At 39.8% G+C, this 27,543-nt stretch overlaps 1 protein-coding gene across 3 annotated transcripts in view; it reads right to left on the bottom strand.

Annotated features, from left to right (window-relative positions):
- epb41l5 (erythrocyte membrane protein band 4.1 like 5) overlaps positions 1 to 27,543 on the bottom strand; it is a 276,656-nt gene that overhangs the window by 87,368 nt on the left and 161,745 nt on the right. The window lies entirely within an intron of this gene.

Here is a 27,543-nt window from a genome sequence, read left to right as displayed (position 1 = left end):
TACAAAATAAGAGCATATACAAGGTAATATAATATATATATATATATGATTTAAAAGCTATAAAAGTAGAAATGGGCTTTGAGATGGGATTTGAAAATATTTAGAGAATGGGCTAGTCTAATGTGGGGAGGGAGATTGTTCCAGAGTTTAGGGGCAGTAGCAGAAAAAGCACGGTTTCCTCTACATTTAAATTTGGTTTTGGGAAGGGAAACTAAGATGGTAGAGATGTGTCCTCTCTTACGGGTACCAGTTAAGAGGTGAGCTGCTGCATTTTGAACCAGTTGCAATCGGTAATCAATAAACAAATGAGAGTGCTAGGGATGCACCAATACCACTTAATTACACTGCTACCCCTAAAGCATAGTAGCGTACACACTACTCTTGAAAAGCCTACCTTTCACTAGCAAAATGTATGGATCTGCATTGAATCTACGCAGCCTCCGTTGAAACTATAACTCACCTATGCAGGTGAGTATCCACTTTACATCATAAGGTGAGAAGTAGTAAATGAAAAAAATAAAATGGGGCGTCTTAGTAGATAAATCTAATTTGAAATGTCAAATTAAAAGGTGCAGACAGTGCCAGTAAGGAGGCATGTTTAACACAGAAAGTTTTCCTTATTACAGTGCATGAAAATGCACTGTACTGTTCTTCCTAGGCAACAACTTCTTATTATTATTATTACGCTTACCACTTTTTCCGTACGCTATTTCTCTTGAACAGTTTAACTTAGAAACTTCATTCAAACTTTGTAACGTAGGTATTCAAACGGACGAAGCTGCTATGTCTTTTCAACTTTGAAACTTTTATACTTTTTAAACTATTAAAAAAAAAACTTTTTAAAAATCCCCATAGACTTAACATTGCCGATTGTGACATCATAATACGCGATAATAAGGCGAGACACGGCAGGTGAAAACATCGTTTTTTCATGCACTGGTCAATTTCGAGATTTTGGGCTAATTTGCTACCTTAGCATGTATTCCTTCACACTACTACAACAACAAAGCCCGATTTACACATTTAGGTGTTTATTTCATTACAATTTGTCTACTTGCGCCTGTATATTTCTCCTAAATTCACCAAAAGTTAGTCTTCTAACGTTTCATGCTCTACCGCGACCGTGATACAAAACATAACATGTGTAGTACCGTTGGAAAGCTCTGTTTTTCCTGCATGACGTTGTGCTATCCAAATATGGACACTTCCTTTGTAACCGCAACTAATCGCGAAAGTTCAAAGGCGAGTCTAGGCTGAGAACGGAATCTCTTGGCTGTGTTCCAAGGCTGTTTTCTCAAATTGAGTTTTTATCATTTTCCAGTAGAAACATCTCAGCCTATGTAGCACCTATGTACACCAAACTTTCCAGATATACACTTAGCAGTATTCTGAAGATATTTACAGAGGGATTTGTTAATAAATCATTCCTGGCCTGATTTATGTGACATTTTAATCAAAAATATAAGGCAAAAATCGATTTTTTAAGGCTATGGACAGTATATTCTGATTTCCTAGGTAATGAAAGCAGATATCCTGAAATCCCTCTGTAATTTTATTTTTATCTTGTATGCAAACAAAATGAAAGAATAATTTTGTACCAGGCTTTATCATATGTTCAGATCTATCTACCGAAAATATATGCAAATTTGCGCATATTTAATGAGATAATGCCTAATTTGCATAATTAAACCTTCGAATTTCAAAAACTTGTAATACATTTTTTGTTCATACTTGTGTAAGTAATCAACTGAGAAAGTTTCATGGTGATGTCTATTATTTAAAAATGTTACCCTATTCACCTGTAGTGTCTCGCCTTAAGCAATTAGAATCCTATGGCAGGTGTTCAGGCCACCTGGATCAACTGCCAGTCTCAGGCTTTAAGCCAGGGGTCTCAAACACCCGGCCCGCGTCCTGCCCAATTCCGGCCCGCGACGAATGACAAAATAATAATGTAATCCGGCCCTTGAGGCTATTAATTGCGACAAACAACGATACTGATTAAAATAGACGATAGATCCAGGTACGGGGACAAATCTCATTTGTAGGCCTACTCTGCTCCACTATGTGCAAGACATCCAGAGCTTGATTCAAACCCAAAATCGCTGCGCAAAGTTTTCAGGAAATACTTGTATTACACGCGAGAAACACAAAGACGTGCATTTGTAATGACGCGGAAGCGATGCAGGCCATAGTGTTGCAGAAATTGAAGCAGAAATTAAGCAGAAATAGCCAGGCCTACACCAAATGTTGAAAAACGTTCACGTGTGATGAAGTCTTAGGTAAGCTATGTTATTCACCTATTCTAATTCTGAAGGAGAATAGCCTTTTGGAGATTATGATCGATCGTCTATGACAGTGATATTCACGGTGCGTCTGTGAATGGAGGTGCGTGTATACAACGGTGTCCACTAAGCATACCATGCTTGTTTCGACCCTCTGCCCAACATAGCTTGGAGGTTGCAGTGGTAATCGTGATGATAGTGTCCGTAATGGACGTGGTACAGACATCAGGGCTAGTAGAAATAGGGCTCTAAAGAACTACAAAGTCACCCGCAATATGATGCGAACTTCTGGTTACTGCAGATTACCCGCGATAGGAACCAGAATTGACCAGAATACTTTATTGTAGGCCTATATTGTAGTAATCTATTACTAAACCACAACATCTTAGGTGTTGGTATACATCTTAGGTGTTTTTCTGTTAATTTGTTATGTGGGTAATATGAAAAAAGGAAAGTAAACCTGCTTAAATATGTTCATCCAGTATTTACTGAAAGGTGCATAATTTGAGGTGCTTGCCATCCAGTGACAAATTAGATGGGTAAATTTACCCCCTTCATAAACTTTTGTTTTACTCAAAGATTTTTACATTTACAGTATAACTTTATCTCTGACCACTTTCAAGCCATGGCCTTTTAAATTTTGATATAAAAATCCAATGGTGTTGCTTTCTTAACCCTGATGCCTAGTTTGCCAGATTTAAAAAAGTTATGAGAGGAAATATATTATTTTATACACACACACATTCATGTTTTTCATTTATTTATACAAACTGGCCCTATGAATACTACACATCCTGTTCAACTGCTTCCTCTGCCAAAAACTGTTTCAAAATAAAAGTCCTCACTACAATATTTCACTGTTAAACAATTTAACCCTTTAAACTACTGAACTTTTTAACTGTTCAGCCATTGTAACTGTTACTTGTCATCAACTATGACTCCTACCCACTGTAGCTAGTTAGCATGGTTAGCATGTTAGCATTGTTAACATGCTAGTTAGCAAAACTGCTAAAAAATGATTAGCTAAGTTAGCTAAGTAATATGGTTAGCATAGTTAGCATTCTAGTTAGTACAGTTAACGTAACTACTAAAAGCTAAGTCACATGGTTAGCATAGTTAGCATGCTAATTAGCATAGTTAACCTTACTGCTAAACATGATTAGCTAGGTTAGCTAAGTAACATGGTAAGAATAGTTAGCATGTTAATGTTGTTATCATGCTAGTTAGCATTGTTAGTATAACTACTAAAACTGATTATCTAAGTCACATGGTTACCATAGTTAGCATGTTAACATGTTAGTTAGCATAGTTAGCATAACTACTAAAAATAATTACTAGGTTAGCTAAGTCACATAGTTAACATAGTTAGCATTTTAACATTGTTGGCATGCTAGTTAGCATTATTATCTTTGTTAACATAGTTAGCATAACTGCTAGCAAACATTAGAGCCATTCCAACTATCAGTTATCGTCAACTATCTACCTAAATAATTTAAAGTATCCACCTATTTAACTGTTCAGTCATTCCAACTATATTAAACCTCATCTACTTAGCAACCAATATAGTTTGTTTTTACTCTGTATGATATTTTACATCCTATTTTTGCATTTTCATGCACTATATTTCCTTTAGGAAATGCTTTTCTAGTTCTTATTTTTCTTCTTCTAACGCAGTTAAAGGAGAATTCCGGTGTGATTTTGACCTAAAGTGTTTTGAAACATGACGCCGAGTGTGAACCTATGTCTCATAGCCCATCTCGGCTTGTCCCCTGCACTCAGAAATCTGGCGCTAGTTAGCCGATGCTACCAACAAGGCGGCTAATGCTGGTGCCTCGGGCATCGGTCTAGCCATGCAAATAAATCACTGTTTTACACCATTTACGAGGCTCAACGTATCTCCACACTTCATTGGTATACTTCCCAGGGCCCTGACATTTAAAACGAGACATTGAGAACTTTGAAAAAGCACTGGTAGTTTACTTACAAGACGATTTATACAGACAGTGTCTTCACAAAGTTTAGCGTTTGCAGCCATCTTGAATTTAGTCACGATAAGTCGGTGGCGAGCAGGAGCTTAAACTACAGCTGATAAGTCACGTGAATACTCACTTTAGTTGTGGACTGGAGTTAGTGCAAACAGTTGGCAACTAGGCTATTGCAAGGATGTCGGATGATGAAGCTACGGAGTTTTATGAAGACGAGGAGGAAACATTTGAGTTTGATGGGCGTCCTTATTTATTTGAGCCTGAATATATGGAGGAAAGAGCTGCGTGAGCGCCATGAAAGGAGAGAGATTGAGAGACAGCGTGCAGAGCAAGCAGCTGCAAGCACAGCCACAACACAGCCTCAGATCACGGGAAATGGTGGTGTTCCTGCGGTGCTGTGAGATAATGCCTACCGATATGGAGTGTTTTTTGTTGCAAAGAGTGGGACCTTTTGCACCATCGAACTCAAAGGCGCACGCTAAGTGACATTAAGCGCAAGGCTTTTCTTCCCTTCTGGACTTGTGGGTATTGGAAGCCTTTTTCCATGTCCCAAAATTAAACTGGACATGGACGAAGACCCACGCCGGGAGGGGCAAGATGGACATTTATCTACTGAGTAAGTACTCTGCACACTTGGGTTTTTATTGCTTTTGATCAATCCAATAGTTGTCCAAAATGTGCACTACATACACGGTAATCCTTCTGTTTTAGTATATGGATAGGTGTCTCGACATCGACTTGCAAAACAACAAGCCACTGCTTCCAAGTTGACTTCGTGTAGAGGTAGCCTGTGAAAACTTTCTGGAACATAGCTTCTCATCTCCTTGCCGCCAACCTGGAAAAGCACAAGCGAACCATTCTGTCTTCTCTTCCTTTTCTCTTATCCTTCGTAATGCCATCTGAAGCTGCAGTCAGTAGGCTAGTATGTATGCACACATGGCCACTCCTTCACGTTGGTAGCCTACAGCACGTCTTCCGTCAACAACATTAGGCTATGCAAGATTCCGTCACTGAGTAGTAAAACATTTATGCCATTTGTTGTAAGGTGCTCTTCGTTGTCATGTACATCGTCAATACATATGTTAAGCAGCAACTGGAATCCATGCATTTCCACGGGATTATTTTTTGCAATCTGATCCCTTTATCCTGTTCATTCGTGTGCTCGTTATTTCGACTTATCGTGACTAAATTCAAGATGGCTGCAAACGCTAAACTTTGTGAAGACACTGTCTGTATAAATCGTCTTGTAAGTAAACTACCAGTGCTTTTTCAAAGTTCTCAATGTCTCGCGTTTAAATGTCAGGGCCCTGGGAAGTATACCAATGAAGTGTGGAGATACGTTGAGCCTCGTAAATGGTGTAAAACAGTGATTTATTTGCATGGCTAGACCGATGCCCGAGGCACCAGCATTAGCCAGCCTTTGTTGGTAGCATCGGCTAACTAGCCAGATTTCTGAGTGCAGGGGACAAGCCGAGATGGGCTATGAGACATAGGTTCACACTCGGCGTCATGTTTCAAAACACTTTAGGTCAAAATCACACCGGAATTCTCCTTTAATGCAGCTTCAACCATTTAACGTAGAAACTTCATTCAAACTTTGTTACGTAGGTCTTACTTATGACATCCGGGCTTTGTATTTTTCATCTTTCTAACTTTTATACTTTTTAAACTATTAATTAAAAACTATTTAAATTTCCCCATAGACTTAACATTAGCCTTTATGACATCACAGCAAATAAAATCTTGTGGCAGGTGGCCAGGCCACCTGGACCAACTGTCAGTTTCTCAGGCTTTAAGCATACAATCTGATTCTCTTAAGACTACAGATACTGTTCCACTGCTTCCTCTGTCCACAACTGTTTCAAAATAAAAGTCCAGGCTACAGTAAGTCCCTATTAAATAATTTAACCATTTAAACTATCCACCTATTTAACTGTTCAGTCATTCCAACTATATTAAACACCATCTACCTAGTTCAGTCATTCCAACTATATTAAACCTCATCTACCTAGTTCAATCATTCCAACTATATTAAACCTCATCTACCAAGCAAATAATTTAACTATTTAAACTATCCACCTTTTTAACTGTTCAGTCATTCCAACTATATTAAACCTCATCTACCTAGTTCAGTCATTCCAACTATATTAAACATCATCTACCTAGTTCAGCCATTCCAACTATATTAAACCTCATCTACCTAGCAAATAATTTAACCTTTTAAACTATCCACCGATTTAACTGTTCAGTCATTCCAACTATATTAAACCTCATCTACCTAGTTCAGCCATTCCAACTATATTAAACCTCATCTACCTAGCAAATAATTTAACCTTTTAAACTATCCACCGATTTAACTGTTCAGTCATTCCAACTATATTAAACCTCATCTACCTAGTTCAGTCATTCCAACTATATTAAACCTCATCATGTTGGTTGCCAATTAGCACATCATCTGTTTTAATAATATATTTCACACCATATGTTTTGCATTTTCATGCACTGGTAATTCCCTGGAATTGCGTTTTCTAGTTATAGTGCATGAAAATGCACTATACTGTTCTTCCAAAATTTCTTATTACAGTGCATGAAAATGCACTGTACTGTTCTTCCTAGGCTTCTTATTCTTATTCTTCCGCTAACACATTTAATGCAGCTTCAACCGTTTAACGTAGAAACTTCATTCAAGCTATGTTACGTAGGTCTTACTTAGGACATTTGGGCTATGTATTTTTCAACTTTGTAACTTTTATACTTTTTAAACTATTAATTAAAAACTATCAAAATTTCCCCATTGACTTAACATTATGATTATGACATCACAATACGGCCGTTAAGCAATTAGAATCCTATGGCAGGTGTTCGGGCCACCTGGATCAACTGCCAGTCTCAGGCTTTAAGCATACAAACTGGCCCTATTAAGACTACACATCCTGTTCAACTGCTTCCTCTGCCAAAAACTGTTTCAAAATAAAAGTCCTCACTATAATATTTTACTGTTAAACAATTTAACCCTTTAAACTACTGAACTTTTTAACTGTTCAGCCATTGTAACTGTTACTTGTCATCAACTATGACTCCTACCCACTGTAGCTAGTTAGCTAAGTAACATGGTTAGCATAGTTAGCATGCTAGCATGCTAGTTAGCATTTTAACAAAACTGCTAAAAATGATTAGCTAAGTTAGCTAAGTAACATGGTTAGCATAGTTAGCATGCTAGTTAGCATAGTTAGCAAAACAGCTAAAAATGATTAGCTAAGTTAGCTAAGTAACATGGTTAGCATAGTTAGCATGCTAGTTAGAATAGTTAGCATACCTACTAAAAATGATTAGCTAAGTTAGCTAAGTCACATGGTTAGCATACTAAACATGTTAGCATGCTAGTTAGCATAACTACTAAATATGAAAACATTAGCTAAGTTAACTAAGTTAAGTAACTTGGTTAACATTATTATCTTATTATAACTGCTAGCAAACATTAGAGCCATTCCAACTGTCAGTTATCGTCAATTATCTACCTAAATAATTTAACCATTTAAATTATCCACCTATTTAACCGTTCAATCATTCCAACTATATTAAACCTCATCTACCTAGCAACCAATATAGTTTGTTTTTACTCTGTATGATATTTTACATCATATTTTTTGCATTTTCATGCACTGTATTTCCTTCAGGAAATGCTTTTCTAGTTATTATTATTCTTCCCAAAAAAATTTCTGCGTCTAATTTAGCTTCAACCGTTTAACGTAGAAACTTCGTTCAAACTTTGTAACGTAGGTCTTGAAAAGGAGACTTGAGGAATGTATTTTTCACTTTTGTAAACTTTATACTTTTTGAGATATTAATAAAAAACAAGCTTATTTTTCCCCATAGACTTTGTATGGGGACTATGACATCATAATGGGCTAATTAACTTGATTTGCACCTGTATCAACTTCCAGCTGCTCAACTAGGTCCCATCAAAAAGCTAGTTAAACTGATTGCACCTGTATCAACTGCTTTCTGCTCAATTAGGCCAACTCTCTGTGTATCTCCATTCTACAAGGATATAAGGCACATTCCATCCAACTTTATTCATCCTCTTCAAACCATTCACTCATCTACCCATTAAACTATCCCATCAACATCCATTAAACAATCTGCCTATCAACATCCATTCAACTTTCTGTCTATCAACATCCATTACACTATCTACATTTAACTTTTAAACTATATACTCTGTCTCTGGCTTTAAACATACAATCTGGCTCTACAGATTCTGTTTAACTATTTCCTCTGCCCACAACTGTTTCAAAATAAATGTCCTCACTACAATAATTCACTATTATATAATTTAACTATTTAAACTACTTAACTATTTAACTGTTCAGCCATTTCAACTGTCAGTTGTTATCAACTATGACTTCTGCCAACTGTTATCAAATAAAAGTTTGTTTTGCATTTTATGTTAATATACAGTATGTTTATATTTTCATGCACTGGTAATTTCCCCGAAATTACATTTTCTAGTTATTCTTCCCACCAAATTTCTGCGTCTAATTCAGCTTCAACCGTTTAACGTAGAAACTTCGTTCAAACTTTGTAACGTAGGTCTTGAAAAGGACACTTGAGGAATGTATTTTTCACTTTTGTAAACTTTATACTTTTTGAGATATTAACAAAAAACAAGCTTATATTTCTCCATAGACTTTGCATTAGCACTATGACATCACAATGGACTAATTAACTTGATTTGCACCTGTATCAACTTCCAGCTGCTCACTACTAGGACCCATCAAAGGGCCAGTTAAACTGATTGCACCTGTATCAACTGCTTTCTGCTTAACTAGGCCAACTCTCTCTGTATCTCTCCATTCTACAAGGATATAAGGCACATTTCATCCAACTTTCTATCCATTCATCCTCTTCAAACCATTCACTCATCCACCCATTAAACTATCCATCAACATTTAGAATTAGAATCATAGGCCAGGTGGCCAGGCTATATTAAACCTCATCTACCTAGTTCAGTCAATCCAACTATTAAACCTCTACCTAGCAAATCATTTAACCTTTTAAACTATCCACCTATTTAACTGTTCAGTCATTCCAACTATATTAAACCTTATCTACCTAGTTCCGTCATTCCAACTATATTACAGTGGGTCCCAGTTAAAAATTGACACTTCATTCACGATCAAGGTGATTCATGCAGCTGGGTGAAATGTAAGTACAACTGCAGCTGCTTGGGGGCAGCATAGTCTGCTGTGGCGTTCCACGGTCGAACCGGACGGCACATTCGACAGCAAGGGCTGTGATTGGCCGAGTTTTCAGTGTGTTTCTCTGTGTTTTTAGCAGCCCCTGCAACATGCTAGTCCACTGTAGCCTAAGCTTTGTACATAATGTTAAACATAGTTTTGGATTCAGTGGCAAGATTTCTTGATTGTACAGTGCTTGTCTCTCAGTAATGTTTTAAAATGAGAGCTTCGTCAGCTGGCAGTAGGCTACTTTGTCGGTAGTCATGAGAAGTTCGCTTGCTAACAGAACATAAATATGCTGCCCAGAAACCTTGTGAATAGTTCTGATTTTTTTTTACTACACTAACGAGGTTGAAATATAGCCTTTGCTTACAGCATCTCCTTAACAGTAATGTTAACAAAATGACAGCATTTATATGACAAAGGAAAACTAATTCGGTCACTCAAGACTGTGCCACAGCAACCAGTGTAGGCTACATTCCTACCCAATAGGCTACTCGAAGCAGATTGTCTGACGGTCGAAAGTGGGTTAATGCAACGATATATCCAGAACAGGTCTGCAACTTTCAGGCAGTTCTGAGTTCGAATCTAGGCAGGAGCAGAGCCATATAAAGGCCTAGGCCTATTGTTATCATTTTTTGCAAGGTGTTGCTCCTGACAATACTTGTTTATAAGACGTTTGGTGATTAATTGATAGCTGTTTTTGGGACACGTTAAACGTTCTTTATAATGAGCGCATACAACTGTAGGCTACAATGATTGCAATACAAAAATATGCGCGTGTTAGTTTAGTTAGTTTTGTGATTTTTTGCACTTTTGCCTCATGTGTTTTCAGGTTTGAGGACTTCTTTGGCAAGATTGACCTTGGTAGACTCTGCATATGTTATTTCTCCGTATGGAAAATAAAGTCAATTTTCGACACACGTCTGTTATTAGTTTAATAACAAGTGTTGCTTGTTAAAACATGTGACTAGTGAAACTCAAATAATTTTTTTTAGAAATATTTAGCCAAAGCCAAAAAGTGTTAGAGAGAAGGAGAGACGCCGGTGCAGCTCAAATTTTCTTAATTCTTTAGTAAAAGGTGCAGAACATTATTAAACTTTAAAGACAGAAATCGCACGCAGGCACATAACTAGGCTTTGTTGTTTTCTTTTACTCGGCTATCTATATATGGTTATCAGCACACAATGTTGGGCTATTTCACTAGTTATGGATATCACAAGTTTAAACAACGAAAACAGAAAGGATGGAGACAGCAAAGCTAGAGGAGTTATTCCAGATGGGCAAGAACAAGGTAGGCAATTGGTGTGCTTGTCAGAACGTTAGATTACAGCTGTTTGTCCAAATTAATAGGTCATCGTAGACGTTGTTGTTGTATTATTGCATGTGGATATTGTTATGCTATGTAGGCTACTTTTTTTGCAATGCACGGACCTAAAACCGGGAAACGGACAAATATTGTACACGCGTGAATTTGTTTTTGCGGGGGTGGGTGGGTGTACGTACCATAGCTCTCTCTCTCTCTCTCACACACACACACACACACACACACAGTACCTTTCTTAGCCACAGTTAATTTTAGTGGTGTGTTATGGACATTGTTATGCACATTATTGACTGCAGTTTACTCTCATCAATGTCAGTCCATGAATGCATATTGATCAGTTGTTAACTAATACTGTAGGCCTAGAAGTTGCATTTGTAAATGTTACGGTTGTAGGCTGTTTGTTTTTTATTTCAGCCACACTGTTTTAAAGTGGTTAGGACCATTACACACCAATTTTGAATAAGCCATACTGCAATACCGATTTCATGGTTGCACCATGCACATGTTCGCCGATTATGTGGCCCTCAGTAACCTATAAATTCAATGATGTGGCCCTCTATGAAAATGAGTTTGACACCCCTGCTCTAATATATCTGTCCTGGCCTGGTTGCACCGGATTGTGGCCAAACGACAGAAGCGCGGAGAACCCTCCTTTGTCTACCAAAAGTGTTACTTTGTGCCCAGCTCCCCACTGCTTGTGAAAGAAGGGGTGGGGGAGGGGGCTTAACGTGAAAAAGCTTAATGTCCCAAAACGGCAAAGTCATAATGGTAGGCTACAGGAAGTGGGGGGAGGGTATGGAATGACCAGAGCCGTCTTCACTGTGCTATTCAGAAAGCATCTTATTGTCTTTCCAGGCGCACACAGCTCGTTATAGCCTATCGAGTGCCTTAGCAGATAGGCTCTGCTCTTGGGTTTGGCCTCTGGCGAACTCAACCCTCTTGTTGCTTGCAGTTTGTTAAATAAAGCGATGCAGATTACATTATTTATTTCTGATTATTTGAGTCTTTTTTGCAACATCTGCTTGTTAGGCTGGGCTACTGTCAATGTCCTGTACAGGTATATGTTTAACAATTGCTGGTGTAGGCCTACAGGCTATAATCAATTAGGGACTGTTAGTTATTTATTTAAGGGGCTACGGAGGAGTTTTGGGGCGTTAGTCAAAAAAAAAAAAGACGCGTGACCCTCCCTCGCCAGCAAGACATTTTTCTATGACCCTCCAAAGTGATTGAGAAAAAAAACATGACCCTCCCCAGTCCCAACAATTTAGGCTATTGATGCCTTCTGTCTACTGGGACAATTTGGGAGCTTGCATGCTACGACTCCTTCCTTGAAATGCCTTGAAAAGGCTGTCGTTTGCACAATTTCACAAATAATCACTGGGACCGAAACAAACCTGTCAACTTTTCCCGGGTTTATCGCGTATTTTCACTTTTTCCTCGCTGTCTTAGGAGGATCTGCAGGGCCGTCGCAAGGGGTCTGCGAGGCCCTGTCTGTTAACTTGACAGATGCATGAACTTCGTGCATGAAATCATCGCGATAGCTTACTTTACACATAGCCAAGGCTACCGTCGGTGCATTTTAATAGTAGCCTAGTCTAATAAGCTACACCAGCTTGTCTTTAAGAGGGGAAATTGTATAGCCTAACATTATTGTAATTGTATAGCCTAACATTAGCTGAGTCACATATTTGGCCATATGGTGTTTATCATAGGCTACATCATGAAACCAAATAGTGTAACAAAGTCAAACACTTTAACAGGGGAAATTAATTGGGCATGAATCCTTGTGCTGAACGGTATTTGTCAATGCAGAAACACACACAACATTCAAACTGTTGATAAGATGTGCACTATGGAAATTGGTCTGTAGGCTAACAATGTACTTGTACAGGTAAATGTTCAACAATTGCTGTACAGGCTATAATCCATAGCTAAATCATTTGTCAAGCTGTTTAAATTCGTGCTACATTCAAACGCAAAAGGTCCTTTGATATCTTTTTCGTTTGAACGTCGGCAAGCAGGCATGCTGCGGTTGCAATGAATGAGGATGATTGGTTTTATCTGAGGATTTATTTTTTGCATTATTTTGAATATGACTCAGCACTTTCCACACACATCTAAGTTCTAACACATATCCCCCCCTCACTTTCTCTCTCTCCATCCCTGCACACGGTGCTTTCTTAAAGGAGCTGCACCATCTTACAACAATTGCATCTACATTTTCATATTAGAATGTTTTGTCAAGTGTAAGCTTAAACTACCGTGATCGATTTAAGTTCCCGCGCGTGCCCCCGCTGAAAGTCTCATGCGCTTGTCGTTACACTATCAAATCTATAAGTAACCGTGACAAATAGGGTATAAGATATATAAACTCACGCTATTGTATTATCATATATGTTTGGTAATGGCTCAGCTTTCTCTGATTGTTCTACTGACTTGGAAAATGCATCATGGAAGCAGTAAGTCAAGTCATTATCAAAAAATAATAATAGTGGCAGAACTCCAAAGTGACACCTTGTGGTTGTTTGTGTCAACTGCAGTTTGTGCCATTTCTGCTGAGAAAATGGGGTGCGTGATTCCTGAAGGAACCCGTCCAAACTTAACTGGGACCCACTGTAAACCCCATCTACCTAGCAAATAATTTAACCATTTAAACTATCCACCTATTTAACTGTCCAGTCATTCCAACTAAATTAAACCTCGTCTATCTAGCAAATAATTTAACCTTTTAAACTATCCACCTATCTGTTCAGTCATTCCAACTATATTAAACCTCATCTACCTAGTTCAGTCATTTCAACTATATTAAACCTCATCATGTTGGTTGCCAATTAGCACATCATCTGTTTTAACAATATATTTCACACCATATGCACTGGTAATTCCCTGGAATTGCGTTTTCTAGTTTTTAGTTGATCAACCACAAAGAGTAGCATAGGCCTATTGTGCACAGTGCACTGACGACTGTAGCAGCCCAAGGTAACCAGTTATTGTAGATGAGAGGCAAGGCAACCCCTTGTTTCAGATAGCCTGGACAACATGTTACCTTGATGTTGCCTACATTGTTACAGTGCATGAAAATGCACTGTACTGTTCTTCCTAGGCTTCTTCTTCTTCTTCTTTTTCTTCTTCTAACGCAGTTAATGCAGCTTCAACCGTTTAACGTAGAAACTTCATTCAAACTATGTTACGTAGGTCTTACTTAGGACATCTGGGCTTTGTATTTTTCAACTTTATAACTTTTATACTTTTTAAACTTTTAATTAAAAACTACTTAAAATTTCCCCATAGACTTAACATTAGGCTGATGACATCACAATGGGCTAATTAACTTGATTTATTTCAATAAACTATCCATCAACATCCATTAAACAATCTGCCTATCTACATCCATTCAACATTCTGTCTATCAACATCCATTACACTATCTACATTTAACTTTTAAACTATATACAGTGGGCAGTGCTTCGACTTGGCCAGCTTCACTCGCGGTCCGCGCGTGGGATTACACGGTATCACGCGACTAATTTGTATTTTCAGACTTCACTACAGACTTTAGCAGACTGGTTTAGAAATAATTTAATAGCCAGAAATATGCCTGCCCTGCCCTAATAAAGAAATATTTGGTTAACGGCGAGTGAATCCCGGTTGCAGCCATTAGAAGAAACGCAGGGACAAATTAAACATTCTGGTTTTCTCCGAGTGCAACGATGATAGACAGACATCATTTGGACAAAATATAGAGCATATTAACCTCCGTTGCTCAGCCAAATGCCTTCCTGTTCGTCCTGTTATCACGCGGAGTTACAGGCAATAAACAATTTTTGATGGTCACAAGTTTACTTCATTAGCGGTTTATTTTTTTGATTATTAAAGAGTGTTTGAGGTTTGACTTTGTGCTTATTCAGTAGAGCATTTAGTGCTCTTCCCAATCCCAGACGTTTACATTGCATGTTTGTTTGTTATGGATGCAACCGCGAGATAGGCTACGCGTTTGACGGCAATGAGCCCAGCAGCAATCTAGGGACTGTTCGTTATTTATTGAAGGGGCCACCGGAGGAATTTTGAGTGCTTCAGTCAAAAGTTGCATGACCCTCCCTTGCCTGCTAGAAATTGTTCAATGACCCTCCGACAGAATTGTTAAAAAAAGACATGACCCTCCCCTGCCAATTTTCGCTGTCTTCCGCCCGCGCTGCTTTGCGCCACAGCCACACACTGTGATAACGTTCTTAAATCAATCTTTCCCGTGAGCTTACATGCTACCAGTCCTTCCTTTTCAAATGTGTTGCGCCTGTTTTCACAATTTCACAAATAATCATATGTGATTAATAATATGACAAATAATCCCTGTGCACGGGGACCGAAACAATGCATGTCAACTTTTTCCGTGTTTCTCACGTATTTTAACTTCCCCCGCTGTCTTGCCATTTTAATGTTTTTCCGTAGAATATCCCATATTTTAATACTCTCATAACAGCCCTGCAATCGGGCCTGTCTCTGTGTTGCCCTGTTGCTACCCCTTGCCCTTCCAACGAAACAGATGTCTTCAAATCATCGTTTTCCTTGCTTGAAGGCGAACTTAGAGTGATGTTAACCTATTTAAGTTTAGCGGCGCTGAGCTGACCTGAGCTGACCTGAGGCTACTCAGCTACTAGAGAAAGAATTTCCCCTGTTTGTATGTTCACTCCAAGTTGGCCTACCATAACTGACCAACTCTGCACTGTAGACCCTAACTGGCTATTTATATTTTTCTGTGAAATAAGCAAATGTATTTGTTTGACAAAGGACAGATGTATGTTATAGTAACTTTCAGTGTTTTACGATGTCTTTGTCACAGAACAAAGTTTTTTCCCCCATGCATTTATTCTAGGCTACTGTCAGTGACTGCCGTGAGAGAAGCGGGTTCTGTGTTTCGTTCATGTCAGTGACTGACGCGAGAGAAGCAGGGTCTGTGTTGCGTTGCGTTAATTTATTTTCAATTGGGCATGCCGTGCCGTGTCGTCCACAGCTCAGTTCTGACAAAGCCGAATTTACTCCTTTTGAAACAATGAGTGCGCGCGTTTGTATGGTTATATTGCTTGACAGGGGGGGTCCCAAGCAGCTTTCAGCCATAAGGCTACTTTGAGAACATTTCCTAATTCACCCGACACTAATATTCAAAATGTTGAAAACTATTTCGGCATAGCCTATTAACTGACCACCCGATTCACGTTGACTGGGGGGCAGGGGGGGGTCATCAGACATTTGTGCCCAGTTAATCCGGCCCTGCCCCCAACAAATCACACCTTCCCACCAGCTGTGACGGCTTAAAAGAAGTCAAGAGGACTCCTAACTCACAGACCTATTCACAAACCGGTTTTGTGGCATTTCGCCTTTTTCGCATTTTGCCGTGTTTTGAAATCCTATGCGGCTACAGGAGCTTCCAATCGTGAGGAAGCAATTTTGCATTGTAGGCATAACTAACATGCAATAACGCCACCAACAACAACCAAAACTAGGCTACTCATTGTCAACATGTAAATTAAATGTAACATTATTGTGAATCAAATTAAAATGTTCTCTTTTGCAAACGTAGGCATAGGCATAGTAATAGATTAATTTAATAATGTTACAAAGATACTACATCAATCCGTATGTTTCATTAGGCTACTAGGCTATTTGTTTTGCCTTACTCTTGATTCATTTAGGCTAGGCCTTTTTATTCAGTTATTCATCATCTTCTGTCCTTGTGTAGCACATGCATTCTCAGACCGGTCACCTGCCACTTATCGTAAGGGAGGTGTTTGGAATCATTCCCGCGTTACAATCATCCGCCAATCAAGGTGGTCACTTCAGTCAAGCTCGTGCATGAGTAATAACGTCATCCATAGCAACGAAGACTCACTCACTCTTAGACTGTTAGTCAAAGATTCTAGAGCGCTCAGTTCCAGAATCTGTTCAGGAGTTGTCATTTTCACTTACTAAGAGTAGCCTAGGTCTGAAAGGCTTTGTGAATAACTTAATAAGAGAAACCCCTATAGCTAAAATCTTGTATTGCTATTTAGGAGTAGCCTACTCCTAGTGGCAAGATAAAAGGCTTTGTGAATATGGCCCCTGGTGTCTAACCCAATGCATAGCCCATTTACACAAAATAATGGTCAAATATTATGCTACTGATGATCATTGTTATTTAAGAACATGCAGAGCACCAAAAACATCTTGCTCGTAAAAAAATCATCATACCGCACATTGTGGCGGGTCTGTTATTTAACCTACTTACTGTAGGCTGCGCAAACCACAGGCCTTTATTTTGGGCAAGCCTGCATCCGAGGCAGGCCTTCTGTTGAAGAATTTTATATAAAGCCTGCGCTAACAGTGTGGCGATCAAACCTGACCCCCTATAATAAAGTAATATAATGAAAACATGGCAGCTACATACGGAAGATGGTCAGCGTCTATAAATAACAGCCCAAGTAGCGCTGTCTCCGCCTCTCGTTTCCCTCTACCGGTGTTTAGTCTGCTGTGTGTTTTGGTTCGCTGGTGTTGCCCTCGTGGCTGAACGTGACGACAGGTAGAGTGTTTTGCCTTGTGAGAGAGGCCTGGTTGGTCCTTGTCTCGGGCGGCTCCGTGAGTATTGCCTAGCCTCAAAGAACTGTCTTTCCATTGTTCGGCAGGTTGATAACTCCACCGAGTAGTTCAGAGTTTTGTGCGTGTTTGGTCTAGTCCAAACCGAGCTCCGTGATCACTTTGCAATAACGAACTGCTTCATCATTGTTCAGCAAGCGATCACGGCAGCAAAGTTGTTGTTCCTGGCCTGTCGGCCTGTCTTGCCCCATTCGTTCCGGATCTCCTTGGCGCCGTAACTGTCTTATCATTGTTTGCAGGAGTCACGCAGCGTCAGGTAAGCTAGTAGTTTTGTGCGAGTTGTTTGGTCCTTTGGTGTGCACTCCATTAAGCTCCGTGATCTCCTTGCATTAGAACTGTTTTACCATTGTTTGCAGGAGACACGCGACAGTAGCGAGGTTGTAGCAGCTGGCCCACTTCTCTGTGTTGTCCTGTGCTCTTTAAAAGCGCTCTTGTTGTTTAGTCGTGAGCGGCGCGACTTTAAGTTGAATATAGATTACATAGGCTACTGGGGAGGGTTTCCTTAGGGGTTTTCCTGGGGATTATTATTTTGTCTTTTGGGGATATTTTTATTTCTACATTTTCCTTTCCTCGGCGCCCTGCCTGCCTTTATTGTAATCTAATCTAAACTGTAAACTGAAAGCAATCACGTTTGTGCTCTAGTTTTGGAGAGCTCTTCTTTTGTTAAGTGATTTTGCTATTTAATGTTATTTTGTTTATTGGTTTATCCACACTGGGAGCTTTGAAGCAGTCGGCTATGTTATAGTAGCCAATTAGTTATAGCCTAAATAAAAGGTCTTGTTTGTGCTGCACTTGAGTAGCTTGTAATAGCAGCATAATTTGTTTAATCTGCTACATACTGTTTGAATTTATTGTGGCCTTAGGCCGAAGAGGTCTTTTTTGACCGAAGATACTTTTCCCTCTCGTTTTTGGACCTTTTGCGTCTTGCCTTTTTGCATTTTTGTCGAGGCTACCGCCTACCGCCTCCTAGTGGCCTGACCTAAAAATAGGCTGAATGGACTGCTGCTGCTGTTGTGGTGATTTGTTTGCTTGTGTGGTGTTCATGTGTGTCCTGAACAATATATTCCATTTTTGAACACACCTGTTTGCATTTCTTGAAGTCTTTTAGTTAGAGTTAAAACCATTTAATGTTTTGTGGTGCTTTATAAAGCCATTTAGTTATTATTTCTTAACTTTAGTTTATCTTCACTCTGTCTGAGTGGTGGTGGATAAATCCACCTGGCGCCCAACCGTTACGCTACCCCACTACCGCCACAACAGTAATCTTCCTGCCCCCGATACCACAGCTGTGGATAGTGTGGAATGCAAGTAATAACACAATCCAATGTGTCTCAATTGTCCCCCGCTGACCACCTCACACATTTCTCTAGATTTTGCAACGACCTTACATGACACAATACCATAAAATGCCAGTGTTTAGGACACCGAATAATGTTTGTAATGATACCAGGCCTACGTTCAACAGTAACATAAGTGTAATGAGCTATTCATTCTCAAAGGTGCATGGTGAAGTGAAATTCTTACTTTGGAAAACAAACATTTGCCGATATCATTGGATAGGGGATAGGCCTACTTGTTTATTTTTTACGTAGCCTACAATGGCCAGTTCAGACAAAGCCGAAATTACTCATTTTGAAACATTTGTATGGTTATATTGCTTGACTTAAATCCCAGACTTATATTGCTTGACTTAAATAGGCTAGGCTACCGCACCCCACAGTGATGGGCCTAGCGGTCTTACGCGTTCAGTGTGGTGTATAAACAAGCTGAGGGGGTATAAACAAGCTGAGAATTTAGCGGTGTCACGTCTGCCTGTCACAGACGTGGGGAGCTGAAGCTTGGGATACAGTTACTACAGTAAAAGTATTTTATTTTACTTCTTATGGAATATATTTTTTTTTCACTTTTATAAAGGCTTTGTTTGAATGCTGTTGGAACAAATAGTAGTTGATTATAACTTGATTGCAACTTTCTGTTGCAATATTCTGTGTGTTCTGGACTGCAGGTAACTTAAGCCAGTGGTTCTCAAACTTTTTCTTTCATTCCCCACTTTGATCAAGGAGGCATTGACTGATGATAGTGGAGATAACGTGTTATCCCGAGGCCTTTGCAAGTCAGCATCTCCGACGGTAGTCTACCCTAATAAAAATATAAGTTTTCGATGTCCCAAACGGAGAGCCATACTTTATTGTTTTAACGATCTCTATGCTACTCACCAAAATGTAGGTATGGGAACATGATGAAGTATCCAACTGTCGTGTGTTAAATTATTGTGATTACGAGCCAGTGGTTTTCAAACATTATGCGTGACTCGGACATCTATGCAACAGACTCATATCGTCCTCGCATTTGAGAGCTTCGTGCCAAGTAATAAGCGTTGAGTCGAGATGTTTGTGTGAATGAAAGGAAGCGTATAGGCCATATGTGTGACATGCGTAAACCAATGGTGTAGAGATGACGCCACAGGGTTTTATTTAATAGAGCCTACGTTTGTATGTAGGCAATTTATATTCACAATACTTAGGCCTACTAAAATAAATAGTATTTTATTTGTAACCTATTGGTTGTTTAGAGTAAAAAAAAACGGTTGGTCTTAACGCAAGTTTACAACCGGCAAGTTGGTCGGACTAAAAGGGGAAAAAAATAAATATTTGGGTCGGTTCTAAATTGACAGGGTCGGTCGGGTTACGGCAAACGAAAATATTTTTAAGGATGGCCTGGCAGTGTTTTTTTTGCGCGTCTGCAGAAGTCAGCCAAATATGACTGTAATTCTGCGGCATCTGGTCTCTTTAAGATTGCAAGTTTGAGAACTTCAGGTACAGTAGTACAGGCGAGAGAGTGGTGGATAAGACGAAACTGTGTGTCGGCGTTGTTCAGCAGTTGTGGGCTAACGTTATGTGAGTGGAAATATATCGAACATGCTACACATATTCGACGCCATCACCCAGATGATGTAGCCTAGGCTACCAATCACTGAAACGAGGAAAAAACGTCCCCTGCGCTTCACCAGCCTTTGGATACAAATAGGACCAAAACCTATGGCTTAAAATGATTTTATAATGACAGAAAGCTATGTAAATCGCGTGGTAATTACCTTTATGTTAGGGTAACTTGTAACTTCTCACACAAGGAGCTGGCAGTGTTAAGTGCATAGACGGTAAAAGAAAGTGTCAAAGCTAACCACGAACCAGGCTAATAAACAAATCATGCTACGGTGAGTTAACGTCAAAGGGTAAAGTCACGTGACTTCTACTTTTTTTAAAAGGCAAAATAGTGTGATATTTTCACAGTTAGTAGATTATTACTGTACACACACTGAAAAATATTGAGGCAAATTGTAGACCCTTCCATATACAACTAAACACGGATATTGAAGGCCTTGCTTAAGTGGATTTTTAAAAATCATTATTCTATGTATTTTGCACTTTCAGAAATAAGAGATGCTGTAGGCCTATTTTCAGTTTGATAGCTGATTACAAGTTACAAATGGAGTCTGGGTACTTATTGTACTGTTCAAATCTTACACACTTCAGGCTGTTGCAGATAGCTCAGGGGAGAGACATGATACTATGGATGGTGGTACAGCCTGAGACATATACAATAAAATTTGCTTTTTGCATTTTTGTTTTGCTTTTCCCTCCATTGTACCGAACTCGTACCGAACCGTGATGTCCGAACCGAGGTATGAACCGAACCGTGACTTCTGTGTACCGTTACACCCCTACCTCCTACCCCCCGCTACCACAGCTGTGGATAGTGTGGCATGCTCACACTTTATGTCTCCTTCTTGCCAACTAGGCCTATAGCCAAACCATTTACGTCTTCAAAAAATAACAACTTGCCAGATATGCCTTCATTTCTTTGGGCTTCATTCAGCATTTTGTTCTTCCACTGGAAATTACTCTTCTACATTTGCTGCCTGCTGCATCCTTTTTGTTTGTATTGTTTAGAAAATGTTTGACGTCTTGAGTTAATGCATTAAACATTGTTTGCTGGTAATCAGCCACAAATAGCGTACAGATTCTTGCGTGCGTACATTCTCTATTCTCTCCAAAATGTGCCCGTTCTATAGGCTGGCCAAGTGCGTAATTCTGCGGCATAAAGCTAATGTATTTGTTTATTGTACAGAAAAATAAAAATAACCTGTCAAGCAGTCAATTGACTAGCCTACATTGCAGTCAATTACGAAACCAAAACGTGGGTCATAGTTGTCTAATGGTGCATTCATGGCACTCGGAATGACATACACTCACTAATCCTAAATAAACAACTGTATTTGCTTAAAATATAGTGTAAGACGCTTGTGAAAGAAAGATATGCAGCTTTCAAGTGACAAAAACAGCAAATTCCCAAGTTCACATTAAAACTGTTGGACATGAAAGGCCACCTGGACTACAAACGAACTACAACGTGACGACAAAAGTGATGACGAGCCCCTAACTGGGCAACTCTGTTAGCAAAATCTAGCCCCAGTTTCCGACCTCTGACTCACACATTATGTGACGTGCATGACGCGGAATGATGATGTTTTCACTCGGAGAAAGGTTTTTCCGAAGCCCATGAACGCTAGGTAAGTATAAGTATATATACATTTTTGATTCTGTGAGGGAAATTTGGTCTCTGCATTTAACCCAATCGGTGAATTAGTGAAACACAAACAGCACACAGTGAACACACAGTGAGGTGAAGCACACACTAATCCCGGCGCAGTGAGCTGCCTGCTTCAACGGAGACGCTCGGGGAGCAGTGAGAGGTTAGGTGCCTTGCTCAAGGGCACTTCAGCCGCGGCCCACTGGGGCTCGAACCGGCAACCCTCCGGTTACAAGTCCAGAGTGCTAACCAGTGGGCCACGGCTGTCTTTTTTTAAGGTAAGCCTCTGCTGTGAGGCCAAACCCATGAACAAAGACGCATTGATATCTGCAATAGTTTTTTTTTTTTTTTGAAAACAAGCTCACAGCCAAACGAGTCATGGGATCTCCCCACGGGCCAATGGATGTACAAGTTTTCTCCTGTGCCTACGATATTTAATCCAGTGTTTTGTCAAGTTGCAAAATGCTATTCGTTTTAACACATTTTTATGATGGTACCCTACACAAAAAGTACTTCATACTATCTTAATTGCTTTATACTCAATACTTGACCAATGGCTATTGCATCTGTCTATTGAAAGTGAGAATGTGGCATGTGATCTACTGTGTAGGCTTCATAAAATAAAATGAACAGATTGCTAATGGCCTACAAGCTGATCTGGGGTGCGTTTCCCGTACAACTACAGAGGTTAGCTTTTTACTAACAGGATGCATCGTTCAACTAACCAACATGTAAGTTACGACTGTTTCCCAAAACTGTTGTACTTACATAGTACTGTAAGTTTGGACCATGATAGTTTCCAAACTTCAGTAGTCTGGACTAAGGTGGTTAATGACATTTAGTAGCACGTGAACGGGCACCTGCACATACTTCTGTGGCACATTGCGTTAAGGCCGGCAGATGACAGCCGCCGTTGCACAGCAGTTACCAGTCCCCTGTCCAAGAGTTTGAATCTGGGTTAAGATTTTGACAACAATATTGACATCGTTGTTTACCAAAGTTTATCTTTTGTGCAGATCATATTATCAAAATCAGAATCAGCCTTCTTGGCTTGGTTTGCGTAAACTAACAAGGACCCCCCCTCCATGAAAATCAAAGGCTACATATTCTCAGCTGACTCGTCAAAAAGTGCGCACCACCTTATTATTATCTGCAGGTGTGTGACTTTTACTTACGTGCACATGGCTGCAAATTGACTTTTAATTGATGTATTTTCTGCCTTGGGCATTTTAAAATATGGATTTATGGTGGTTAGAAATGTAAATATCAATTAGACCCCTAAATATATTTATAATTATTAATTTGCAAACAAACTAGATGTACCGCAGAGCGGTACAAAATATGACCGCCGCCCAGTCCAGCACATTTTTTCCACAAAAAGAAATCACGCTGAAAGGCCTATATGATTCTAACTGTCTCACTAAATTGCATTATCCACACTCAATTCTCACTGGTATCTGCTAGACAACAAGTACCAAAACATGATTAGTTCATAGATTTCACATGTAAAATTCATTTTATACAACCCCACCTCCATCTTGCCTGTTCATAATTCTGAGAAATTCTTGATTGTTTGTGTTATGTTTATGTGTGTGTGTGTGTGTGTGTGTGTGTGTGTGTGTGTGTGCCCTGCGTATGTGCCTGTGCATGCAAGCGTACATATGTCTACTGTGTGAGTATGTGTCATACGTATGATTACTGTGAATGTGTGTGTGTGTGTGTATCTGTTTGTGCACATGTGTGCGCATGAAATGGGTTAACATGACCCCTGGAGGCAAACATACGGAAAAAAAATTGTCATCCTAGGCCCTACAGTTCTCAAGATATTCACAGAGAACCGTGTCTGTCCTACCCTCCTTTCGGGGGGTCCAGTCCAGCGGGGGGGCTACAGATCAAAACGAAAAATGACTGTGCCATGCTATCCATGTGGGGGTACATGCCCACCAAGTTTTGTGTACCCCGGTCTTTCAGTGTCCCGGGAATCCTTGTTGGTGTACGTCACTAAGGGCCCGTCCCAATACCTCCCCTACCCCTAGATTTTTGCCCTAACCCTCGTTTTTGCGTGTGCACGTGTAGGGCTAGGGTGTCCCATTACTTTAGGGAGCAAGGGGAAGTGCTATTTTCCCCTTAAAATCAACCCTAAAAATATAGCCAGGACCGATGCAGGCTTAAAACGAAGTGGGAGATGAAACTACCCAGGATACCGTGCAAGCTCACCGAGCCGGCCACATTTTTCATATATTTTCTCAAATAAGCATATTAAAATTTCGAACTTTGTTGGAATATGTTAGTTTGATGCACATCTGATGGACTGTTGAGTTTTGAACACGAATGTTAGAAAATATCTCACGAAGCTATCTGACGATGTTCATGATATCTGCTGAGTGCTTTGAGAGTGTCTGCCCATCAAATAACGTTATATTTCTGATCTGGGTAGTTTCGTCAATATTTAAGGTGTGTGTTCTGGCATTCACATGAACACGTATGTCTTTGTTGATTAACCAGACGTAGATAAACCAGCACAGCCCACACAACACTGACCGCTGGAATGGGGATGTTTCTGAATGAAAATAGTAGCAGGCTACTACCGGTAGACACGTCGGCGCTGCGCGTGACGTAGGTGAGCACGTTTGCTACGCTAATTTGTATATAGTGGTGTCCCAATTCATAGGGAAAGATCTTCACCTCCACTTCCCTTGTCGAGGGGGCTTTAATGTTGAGGGCAATCAAAACCAAGTGGAAGTTTTAAGGGGGGAGAAATGGGACGGACCCTAAATGTACAAATAAATTATTTTATTGTAAGGCCCCCCCATGAACGAAAGTACACAAAACTTGGCATGCATTCGGAGGGTGTCATAATGATCCTACACTTTTAATTTCGTGCAGTTTTGACCTTGTCAGCCAGAGATAATGTGATGAAAACACCTAATTTTTGGTGGTAATGGGATGGGTTGACATGCCCCCTTAAGACCAACATACATAAAAAAGGTGGACCTCCTAGGCCCTACGGTTCTCGAGATATTCACAGAAAACTGTCTCCGGCCACCTACAGGCCAGTTGGTGTATAGTAACATAAATTAATTTATTGTGTGGCCCCCCATGAACGGAATTCCACAAAACTTGGCGTGCATACAGAGGGTGTCATAATGATCCTACACTTCCAATTTCGTGCAGTTTTAACTATGTTAGGTCACAGATACCTTCAATTACAACACCTCATTTTTACTTTTTTGTGTTTAACTAGGTGGCGCTATAATGAAATGAGTGGTTATGGAATGGGTTGACATGGCCCCTTGAGATCAACATACAAAAAAAAAATGGTCCTCCTAAACCCTACGGTTTTTGAGATATTCACAGAAAACGATGGTTCCATGCTATCCATGTGGGGTTACATGCCCACCAAGTTTCGTGTACCCCGGTCTTTCAGTGTCCCGGGAATCATTGACGGAAATTTGGGCATGCGAAAAAAACAAACAAACAAAAAAAAATCTGACTAAACCTATATGACTACCGCTTCGCTGCGCGGCGGTCATAATAACTGGCGTCAGTGACGTCTTTGACATGAAGATCCCTGGAACTATGCTTCTACTAGCATTCTACCACAGGTCGAGAGGTGTAGTTGTAACTACACAACTTTACGATAGTGGTTATGAATGTTCGCTGCTACTATGGTTTTGGGAAACACTAATGTAGTGTAACGATGCATTGACTATGTAAGTTCCAAATATGAATGTAATTCTAAGGCATAAAGCAGATGTATTTGTTTATTGTACAGAAAAATAAAATGACATGTCAAGCAGTCAATTGACTACATTGCAGTCCAGAAGTAGGGCAAATTAATTTCTTTAAACCCAAACGTGGGTCATAGTTGTCTAAGCCTCTATAGCGTAGCCTGTTAAAAACGTTGCAGAAGCCTACCCAAGGCTACAGATTAATTCTGAACAGTTATTTCTCTACTGGCTCAATTATCACACCACTGTTTTGATTTGCATAGTTGCGTTAACCCAACACTGACAATAATGTAGACAGCAAATTTTGATTTCCGTTACCACCGTGTAGTCAAGCCTTAAGCCATACCCAAGTAGCCTAAATCGAGGTAAATCAAGCTTTTTCAGAAGGGGCGGCAGGCAGAGCGATGTACAGTGGCAGAGCGACGCACAGTGGCTGAAAGTGGTACTAAAGCTTCACGCCTCGTAATGCGTGACTGAAGTGGCCATTTGACAGATTTGTGTGAACCCATTCTCTGTGGACTGTTGGCACATACCATCATGAATGCAACAGCAGGATTCCACCTAAGCTGAAACAGGAGTGCATGTGTGTATCAAGAATGTATTCCACGCCCACCTATTCAAGTCACCCACCTTGATCAGACGTCGCCATGGTACGGGTGAACGCTGGCGCGTTTTGGCTCAACTTGGATATTTACCTTATCTATGTGTCCTACTAACTAGACCAAATACTCCAGATCTAAGCTCATAATGGTGAACTTCAAGCTGCCAGTGTGGATCATACATTTAACAATGTTATCCACCATCACCACGACAACTACTGACACACTGAAGTACTCACCAGATGAGCTATAACGACAAACCTCCGAGGGAGCTCTCGAGTCATTCTCCTCTAGTGCATTATGTACATTCACTGTGTCTCTCGGCGCAATTACATCTCTGCCGATAGCAATACTGTGACTATCAGATTTTGTTTTTTTAATTGCTTGACAGCCTTGTTCCTAAAATTATCTTAATGGGGGACTTTAATATCCACTTTGACCATACAGAAAATGTATTCACTATTTAAGGGTGGGTTGCACAAACAACAATTAAATTAATCTTGGTTTAGGCCTAATCAAGAATTTGTAGATCTAGGTATAAATTAATTTAATTTAAGCTACGTTGCACCACTTCATTTTAAGCAACAAACTTTAAACCTAGTTTACAGATAATCAGGTCGCTGCCATGTTTAATTGCGTACATGATTTTTTGATTTAATTACAGATCCCTTGTTGAATCCGTATCATAATTTATTTTTATGAGAGGCTCTAGACTCAGAGATGGTTGATAAACTAATCTAACATATTTTTTGCTAGAACTAGTAGACTACCACAAAGTTGCTGAACATATGTTATTTCAGGTTTGTTTGCAACAATATATAAGTTTAACCAAAGTTCTTAGCTGCTAGCTAACTAGCAAACATTCCCATTCACTTTCCGTTTTCTGTGCTAACGTTAGCTAGCTAGCTAGCGCTGTTAACGGGGCAAAATGAAATTATTCATTCCGTGTCCGAAAGAGTGTTTCATTGGCATCACACACAAACAATGACTGTAAAATAGTATACAAAATTATATGTATATGTTATTATTGCTTATTCAGAGAAAAGTTTATGTTTTGACACGCCTATTTAGGAGTCCGGAACTAGTGCCATTTCGTTCCATTGGTGAATCGTCTTATGATTCATCTTAGTTAACTATAGAATCTTTGGCTGTACTGCCAGAGTTG

The sequence above is a fragment of the Alosa alosa genome, chromosome 3 (assembly GCF_017589495.1).
Source record: "Alosa alosa isolate M-15738 ecotype Scorff River chromosome 3, AALO_Geno_1.1, whole genome shotgun sequence".
Lineage (NCBI taxonomy): Eukaryota > Metazoa > Chordata > Actinopteri > Clupeiformes > Clupeidae > Alosa > Alosa alosa.
This window is presented reverse-complemented; position numbering and strand designations above follow the sequence as displayed.